Raw genomic sequence first — 9,726 nt, forward strand, 5'->3', positions numbered from 1 at the left:
GCGGGACCGGGGAGGTGGGGGTCGCGGGAATCATCGGGTCAGGCAGCCGGGACTGTTCTGGTGGACCAGCCAGCCTGGTCTCCCTGAGGGCGGGGCCTGGCCCCCCACCCCCCCAGCGCCCGGTGTGGACATGCGGGGCCATTGCTGCGTCGGGACCTCAGCTCCTGACAGCTACTGGGTCTGACATTCCCGGGCAGGGGGAGGGATCCCACGGAGGAGGCTTGGACGGGTGAGGACGACGCAACTGTGCATATGCCCTCATGCCTTTTCTTCTTAGAACAATCTCCCCATCGTGGGAGTATGAGGTTGAATCATAATGTTTTTAAGTGTGAACATGTTAGGGAGGGGCCCTTGTTCTGAGGTTCAGGGACTTTTCTGCCCTTGTAGATCAGCCAGCGTGTTCAGGAGCCAAACACGGAGGCCCACAGGGGACGCGGGAGGTGCAATCCCAGAGGCCGGGCGGAGTGGAGGGCCTGAGCTCTGGGGTCCGTCCTCCCTGCCCGCGGCCCTTTCCTGCGGGTTCTCGGGGCCAAGGCCTGTGGAGGGCTTTCTCCTTGGGCTTATCGGCCCATCGGCCCATTTAGGTAATGACACTTCCTGCCCGTTAATCTTGGCCGAAATGAAGTCAGCTCCGCACCGATCTGGCCAGAAGCTTGCAGAAGACTTCCTATTTGGGGAATAGAATGGAGCTGGGCCTCTGGCGCGTCGAGGAAGTGGAGAGCCCAGCTTCCCGAGCAGCAGGCAGGAGAACAAACAGGGACAGGGCGCCTGAGCGCCGCCGAGGGCCCACGTCAGAGAACGGCCTTCCTGGGCTGGAAGCGGCCGGCCAGCCCTGGTGTTGACATCCTGGCCCCGCAGACCCTGCCAGGAGGAAACGGGGGGGAGGGTGTTGGACTGGTGCTTTTCTGGGGGACTAGTTGGGAGGCCTGGCCCCGGCTAAGGCTCCCCTGACCACCTCAGGCACGTCCCAGTGCTCTCGGCTCTGCAAGTCTGCTGGACGCGCCCCTGCGGCGGGCCTAGGCCACGGCCTCCCATCTGACACCTTGCTTCTCAGCCTCTGGGAGGCACGTGGGGTGCTGGGCCCGTGAGCTCCTGGAACCCCTTTGCTGAGCTCGGCTCACGGGCTCCAGTCCCAGGCTCTACAGCGTTCTCCCCCCCGGGCCTGGGCGATCTGACACTCTGGTGGGCGCCGAGCGGCAGAACCGGGGAGAAGCCAAGTAGCTCTCCCTCCCTCCGTCTCCAGCTGCATCTCTACGCTCCGAGCTTTGGCAGCAGGGCCCTGGGCCTTGGGCACTGGAGCACCCCCTCCTTCTCCTGTCCCTCCAGCCTGGGGCATGGTGGGTCCCCGAGCACTTGGCATCCTGTGCTCACTGAGGGCTGCCTGAAGCCCCTCTCGTTAATGCCCCAGGAGCCCTTCACGATGACGGAGACAACTCGAGGCCAGCCAGCTTCCCTCTCTCCAGGCAGGGCAGTCCTTGAATGTGTCTGTAGTGTCCCCAAGGCCCCCACAGGTGAACCCCACCTCCTGCCCTCCCCCACTCACCTCCCACATAAACTGTCCTAGAATCCTGCCTCAGCATCTGCTTCTGGGGGACCCACCCCAGCCAGCCTCCCACTCGTGCCTCACCATCCCCTGCTGGGCCTCTCAGGGGTCCCTCACTAGACCCCTCAAGCATCACGGTCCAGGGCAGAGGGTGGGCCTGCCTCTTGGCCAAGCCACCGCTTGCTCTCTGATCCTGAGACTGGGGGCAGGGAAGGAAGGTGGAGCTGGAAAGGGGGGTGCATCGGGAGGTGGGGACAGGCTGGGTGCGTTGGCCAGCGCTGCAGGGAGCTGGTGCAGACTTTCCCTTTGCCGGCTTCCCTGGGACGATGGGGCCTGCCGGTTGCACAAAGCACTCCTTACGTAAGTGGCATGAAGATACACGAAAAGCCCCGGGCAAGTCAAAACAACCCTAAATGGGCAGGGATCCCAGATGGACAAACACCGGGAACGTGGTAAGTAACTGGTCGGAAAGCCCCGGCTGGCAGGAAGGGGACTCTGGGTGGGGTGGCCCTGGAGGAGAAAGTGGTTGGGCAGAGGGACGGACGCAGAGGCCTCAGCTCTGAGCCTCCAGGTGGCCGCCCCAGCCCTGCTCCCGCCGCCGGCCTCAGCCTCCTACTGTGGGCCTGGTGCACGCACGTGGCGGACTGGCCGTCATAACCGGGTTGGGGAGGTCAGCGCAGGCCCCTCTCTTCACCCCTGCAGTTGGGGCCCACAGGGATCCTCGGACATCCCATCCTGAGGTCCTTGACTTGGTGACATCTGCAAAGACCCCTTTTCCAAATAAGGCCTCATTCACAGGTTCCAGTGGTCAGGACCTGAGCAGAGTTCGGGGGACCACCGTTCACCCTACTCCAGTTGGCAGGGGAAGGCGCCCCTTGAATCTCCTGGCTCTACTGTGAGTTGGGGAGGCTCCTGGAGGCGTCCAGACGTGGTGAAACCAGCCGGGGTCAAGACAGCCTCTCTGAGCCGAGCTCCTGCCCTAGGAGCCCCATCCCAAACAGACCCCCACCGCCCCGCCTTGAGCTCCTTCCCTGTCCCATCCCCTGCCTCACTGGGGCATCTCCCAAACCCCCCAGAACACCTCCATCGAGGCTCTCCTTGTCCCCCCAACTTCTCTGGATGGGGGCTGAGCCCGCCGGCCCTGGCCCTGGTGCCTGGGTGGGAACTCAGGGGTATCCAGGCCTCTTCTGAGTCTCAGAGGCAGTGAGGACGGGGCAGCGCGGGGTGGGGGAAGAGAAAGGTGGGAGGGGCTGGACTCCCCCAAACCCTAGGGGCTTAACACAGGCTGTAGCTGCCCCGCCCCCAGCTCTGGTCCCCAGCACCCCCAGGCCTCCTGCAGGCAGCCCACCTCCAATTCCTCCAGCCCATCTGATGCCCTGGTGCTTACAAGGACCCCGGGGAGCACAGACCCTGGGAACCCAACGAAGAGGGTGCTGTTTGTTTTACACTGAGTTCCTCTGAGGGGGCCGCCTTCACCTGCACTGTGCTTCCTGGGGATGAGCTGGGTGCCCCGAAGCCCCCGGGGCCCCCACTCTGGGGCTGTCCCAGATGGCAGATGCAGAAAAATAGCTCCATCTTTCTAAGCCACAGGCCTCTTTTTTGGGAAGCCGAGTCCCATCTTCCGGCTTCCTGGGACCCAGCCCCCAGACAGGCGGAGGTTTGCAGCTTGTGCACACTGGCCGTGCCCGCTTCCCGCTGCTGTGTGGCCCTCACAGCTCCTGTCCCCTCTGGGGACCCAGTGGGGTGCGGAGCTCATGCCCCCCTCCGGCCTCACACTGTCCCTTTTCAGGACAATATCTTTACCCAGGGTGGTGTCCACGGGTCAGCCAGGCCCTGCTTACCAAGAGGCCCTGGGGTAGCTGCCTGCGGGTGGGAGAGCCCAGGCCTGGCCTCGGGCATGCTGGACCCCTTCCCAGCCCCCAGCCCCCCACCCGGTCCCAACTTCCTTCTCCAGCTGAAAGGGAGTCTGGACGTTTCACCCCCAGCAAATGGCCAGGCAGGGAACGTTCTCATGCAGCCAAAAATGACTCAGATGGAAAGTGGGGGTGCTCACAGGGGCCGCCTGTGCTTTCCAGCTCTGCAGTGGGAACCCACTCTTGTCCCCACCACAGTGGAGGGGCACGGGGCCCCAGGATGCTGCTCCCCCAACGGGGGAATGAGAGAGCACCCACCTGGGGGTGATAGGGCACCCCCAGGGCTGTGGTCAGAGACCCATGGGCCCCTAAACAGCCCACTGCCAGTTTCCCAGGGTCCTGAGAGCCCACTGTGATTCTAGTCTGGATTAAAGCTGGCTCACTGTCCATCTCCTGCTGCTCTGGATCCTCTTCTAGAACGTACGTGCCGTAGAGCTGACCCCCTCATTCCCCACATCGTGTTCCTCTGGATAATGTGATCGCTGATTCGCTGTGGAATGGTTTTCCGAAAACACATGCTGGTTGTCATTTTGTACTCTGATGTGTTTAACCATTGACACCGATGTGCTCGTGGAAGCAATTGGGCTTCGTCTGACGTTTTGCTCATTTTGTTCATCCCCTCTGGCTCCGTCCCTCCGTTCCCTTTTCCTGCTTCTTCAACATTTTGTCATATTCCATTTTAGCTTAGCTATCGGCTCTTTGGCTTTGCCTCCGTGTGTCTTTTGTGGTGGTGGCTTCGAGCCTGTGAAATTCTGCCCTCCCCTCCCACGCTCTGCTCAGCTTCTGTGTTGCCATGTCCGATAACACGTAGGAGCCCCCGGCCACCTCCCCCTTCCTCTTTAGAGACCTTGTCCCACTGACTTCTGCTTCCGTGTTGTTTGAAAAGATGTTTGCACTTGTTTATTTTGTGCCTGATTTCTTTCTCATTAATAGTCTTCTTTAGAGAGTAGATTTAGGTTTGCAGAGAAATTGAGCAGGAAGTCCAGGGAGGTGCCTCCACTCCCCCCTCCCCTGCTCAGAGCGCCCCCCCACCTGCATTCAGAGGCACACTTGTCACAGTTGCTGCATTATGACTATTAATGAAAACCACAGCTTACAGTAGGGTTCACTCTTGGTGTTGTATGTTCTGTGGTTTGGACTCATGTATAATGACACAGAGTAGCTTCGCTGCCGGAAACTCTGCCCACCCCCCCCCCCCCCCCCCAGCCGTCTTTTTTCTGTCTGTCGTTCTGCCTTTTCCAGAATATCTGTGTTGGAAGCACACAGTATGCAGCCTTTACGGACTGACTTCTTTTACTTAGCGATGTGCCTTTCAGGTTGTTCCGTATCTTCCTGTAGCCTCTGTGGTTTGGAGGAGAAAGCGATGGTCATTTGAATTGGTCTTCCCAATAGGTAATGCATCCCTTTTCTCTCGGGTTCATGAGATCATGGAGGGGGGTTTGCTGGGCAGATTGTTTGCGATGTGGCTGGGCATCATTTTTTTTGAGTTTAGCCTGTTTGGGATTTGCTGAGTTTGTTAAAACTCTACATTTGTCTTTCCCCCAGTTTGGGACATTTTCTGCTATTATCACTTCAACTATTTTCCTGCACCATTGTTTTCCCTCCTCTACCCTGTGACTCCTGTGGCATGAACGGTGGACCTCTTGCTACCGTGCCACGAGTCCCTAAGCTTCTGTTCATTTTCTTTTTCAGGCCGAGTTTTCCTCTGTTGCATAGGTTGGAAATTTTCTATGGATCTCTCTGTAAGTTCAGTCCCCTTTCCTGCCACTGCTGTCCTGCTACTAAGCCCACCTAATGATTTTTTTTTTAAATTTCAGATATTTTATCTTTCAGTTCTAAAGTTTCTATTGAGTTGTTTTTTGTAGTTTCTATTTCTCTACAGAGAACTTCTATCTTTCCATTCACTTCAAGTGTATTTCCCTTTACCACGTGGAGCACAGTTATAACAGGTGTGTCAGAATCTTTATCAGATGATTCCAGCATTGGGGTCATGTTGGGGGACAGGAGGGCTGTGGATTGTCATTCTCTTGAGCATTTTTGTGGCTCCTTGTACGTCAAGTAATTTTGGATTCCTTGGATTGCCCTGAATATTTTCAATATTACGTTGTGTAGGCTCTGGGTCTTGTTAAAAATCCCCTGGAAAATGTTGACTTTCTTTTTTATTTTACAGCTGCAAGCAATGGGTCCAGCTGGGTCCAGACCACAGTTCTGTGTCACCCACCGTGGGCCGCATTTTCCGCCTCAGTTCAGCTCTCAGGGCCTTTGCTGGGCTGGGCTGGGTTGTCTTCTCCAGCTCTTCTCTGTCCTGGATTTCTCCCAACAGGACCCCTTTCCTGCTTCTTCTGTTCAGAAGGGCGGAGCCCCCTCGGAGTCATAGCTGCTTGTACCCCCACTGCCATGACGCCTGGATGTGCAGTGGGCTCCCCACTCCTTCACCAAGACCAGAAGTCCACACTTGAATGTCATTGTCACTGGTGTGGCTGGTACGAGATTTTCAGGCTGTTATTCTTCCATTCCTACTGATAGCAAGAAATGTAATCTTAATCAAACCTGGGAAAACGATATCATTCATATCTTAAAGCATTACATTTGGGATTATCTTCTCCCCTGACTCGCTGGTGAAGAGGGATAGGATGGTCAGTGGGCGACCCTGGCGGACATAGCTGTGGGTGAGGGGCTGCCAAGATTCAGCCTCCCAAACACCAGATCTAGAGGCAACTCCTTGGGCAGGGCTGCAGCTGGGAGGCGTTTGAGTCCAGTCACAGAGTTGCCCCCAGACCGCAAACGCCCTCGTCACGCTCTCCGTGGCTCTCTGCCCCTCCCAAAGTCCCGCAGAGTCCGGAGAGCAGCGGGTGGCCAGGAGACAAGCTCGTGTGTCCGGCTGAGCTTCGGCCCCGCTCACCTGTCGGGCCGGGTGCACGGGACCTGCAGGCATCCCGCTGCCCTCCTCTCCCCGTGGGTTCCATCCCACACTCTGGGACAGTTGTGGGGTTTGGCCCAGCCCATCATTTGCCCTGAATCTGGGGGGTTAGTGCCGTGACAGGGACAGGTGCTCTGCCTGTCCTGCGGCCCAAGATTTGTGTATGTTTTCATATAAATCCTATCAGCAGTGGTTAAATCACTACATAACCACCCCCCATCTCTGCCCAAGTCCTCCCACACAATGGGAGCTCCCGACAGATGGATCATGTCTGCACGGCTTCATGTCCTACCGGGCATGTTGGGGTTCACATGGGGCGGGCTCCCGCCAGCCGGTCTCTTGGGAGCGTCAAGGATGTCCTTGTCATTTTGGACATTAAACACATGTTGGGGTGGTGATGGGGATTCAGAAGCTGAGCTCCAGACGGCGGTAGGAAGTGGACCCTGCGTTTGACCTTGGAAACACGTCAACCCACAGAGCTGCATCCATCTCCTGCCTCCGTGGGAGGGGATATGGGCGGCGCCGTGCTGAGGGAGCTGCAGACCGAATCCAGCTGGCTGATCTGCCCACGCAGGAGAGTGGGCAAGGGCAGGTGTGGCCGGTGCCTGCGGAAGAGTGTCTTCGAGCTGGGTCAGGGGAGGGCAGCTCGGCGGCTGCAGCAGAGGGAGGTCGAGGTGTGGTGCGGCCCGGGATGTCACCCAAGGATGGTGCTGCCACTCGAGAAGGGGGGTGCAGGTCCAGCTGCACCATCTGGGTCGTTCCCTGGCCTGCGGGCACGTTCTTCAGCAGGGTGATGAGGAAGTGGCATCTGTGGGAGATCTCCGAGGCCACGGGGCCTTGATCCAGGGCTGAAGCCTCAAGCTTTCCTCTTGGCAGAGCAAAACTTGGAAGAACGCTAGCCGTCAGCACAATGGGAAGAAACCTGTTTCCTTTTACTTTCTTAGGGGGAAAACGTACAGTTGCGAACAAATGCGTGGAAGAGACCTTTCCACTTTGAACCTGGAGCCCATGGGGGCCTGGTGTCCTTGGGAGGACACAGAGCTGGCCCCGCTGTGCCAGGAAGCACCGTGCCTCCCGGAGGGCACTGCCTGAGCCGGCGAACCACAGAGCACTCTGGGACCCCTCTTTGCTCGGGGCTTGGGGGTTCTGGCCTCCCACGTCCAGGGCAGCAAGGGGCCTGGTCCTTCTGACTCCATGGCCTGCCTGGGCCCCAGGCCTGCCTGGCCCGGACAGCTGGTGGGCTGCCCGCCACGGAGAGCTGAGAAGTTACCTGTGCACCCTGGCTCGGGTGGGTCTGTGCCCACGGGAGCCCCTGGAGGGGCGGGGACTCTGTGCTTCTGTGCCCTGTTTGCATGGGTCACACCCACCGAAGTTTGCTTTGCCCGGGGCCCCGAGAAGGCTGAGCGTGTGACGGCTCACATGCTGTTGAGTGGAAATGCTCCAGACACACGCAGTAGCCTGTGAGCGAGCCTGGGTGTGGTTGACACACTCACAAACACACCTACACCGTCACATGCGCACACATGCTCACACATGAGCACACACATACCACAGTGTGCATACACGTGTGCTCACACAGAATCCACAAAGTCACACAGGCGTGAACTCACACACGTAGTTGTGCATTTTGCAGACATGAGCACACGTGAACTCACACACCGTCACACCTACACACATGCTCGTGCATGAACACACACACCACAGTGTGCACACACACATGCTCACACATGTACCCATGGTCACACACAAACTTACACACATGGTAGCATGTGTAACACACTCACACATGAACTCACACATGGTCACACGTATGCACATACTCCTGCATGAATAACACACCACACACGGGTACGCACGTCAGTTCTCACACACACACCCCCTCCACTCCGCACGGAGAGCAGTGAACAAGGTAGACCGCATCCCAGCTAGCATTCAAGTGCAGGTCTGAAGCTGCTTCTGAGGGTCTCAGCGGCAGACACAGCGGCCTCGCTACGTCGGGAACAAGCAAAGATCATAAATAAGTCCGTGCTTCCGTAAAGTGAGGTTTGCTGGGATGAGGTCCTCAGGAAGGCGTTTCTGTGAAGACTAACACCAGTCATCACTCCGGGAGCGAGAGGACTCGGAGACGTGTGGATGCAAGTCTGGTGTCTCAGAGGACGTGCAGTCCACGTGTTCGCCGCTCGGAACGGGAACTCCCGCGATGCAGACCGCTGGGAGACGGCGCCGGGCCTGGTCGGGGTTTGGGTGCAGTGTCAGGAGAGCCCACTGCGGGAGCGTCTCCCCAGCCCTGGGAGCACGGGCCGCCCGCAGCCGCGCAGCTCAGGGGGAGGTGGGGTTCAGGCAAGGGCTCCCGTGTCCCGGCTTCGAGGTTGGCAGGAGGCCCCAGGGCGCCCAAGCAGGTGGGCACGGCTGGGACGGAGGCAGGCACCGCAGACAGAAGTCTGTCTGACAGAAGCCTGTCCGGGCTTGTCTGTCGTTGACCGCAGGACCCCACCACTGTCCCAGCCCGGGCCCTTCTCCACTTTCTCTCTCTCTGCAGGCCTGGACCCCGAGCGGGCGCATGCGCCCCCCGGGCCGCTGAGCCAGGCCACCTGTGTGGGGGACTCACAGGCTCCGTGCCCTGCCGGGGGGCAGTGATCTCATTTTGGAACAAGTCCTCCCCCGCCCACATTGCTGGTGCTCCTGCCATTTCCGATTGCTTAACAAGCAGACCCCAGGGGCTCAGTGTCCCGAAGCCTGCTCTCTGCGTGGCTCTTGTCCAGCAGGGCCCGTCGGCCAGCCTGCGTCGGTTAGAGGAGAGACTGGTAGCCAGCACCCAGGAGCGCTCAGTCCTCTCTCGAGTCCCCCATAGGCTGGGTCCCGCAGAGCACGTGTGCACACGCACACCACACGTACAGGTGCACACACAGCACACACACCACACGTACACATGTGCATACTCATGCGCACATTACACATACATGTGGGCACACACATACACATGCACATACTTGTGCACACACCACACATACACGTGTGCATACACATGCACACACCACATGTACACGTGCACACACAGCACACACACTTGCGCACACACCACACGTACACCTGTGCATGCTCATGTGCACATTACACAAACATGTGGGCACACATACATATGCACACACCACACATACACGTGTGCATACTTATGCACACACCACACATGCATGTGCACACACAGCACACACCCATACACATGCACACACCACACATACACGTGTGCATGCTCATGCACACACCTGTACACATGCACACACATACACATGCACACACCACACGTACACGTGTGCATGCTCATGCACACACCACATGTACACATGCACACA

This window comes from Neomonachus schauinslandi, chromosome 1 (genome assembly GCF_002201575.2).
Source record: "Neomonachus schauinslandi chromosome 1, ASM220157v2, whole genome shotgun sequence".
NCBI lineage: Eukaryota > Metazoa > Chordata > Mammalia > Carnivora > Phocidae > Neomonachus > Neomonachus schauinslandi.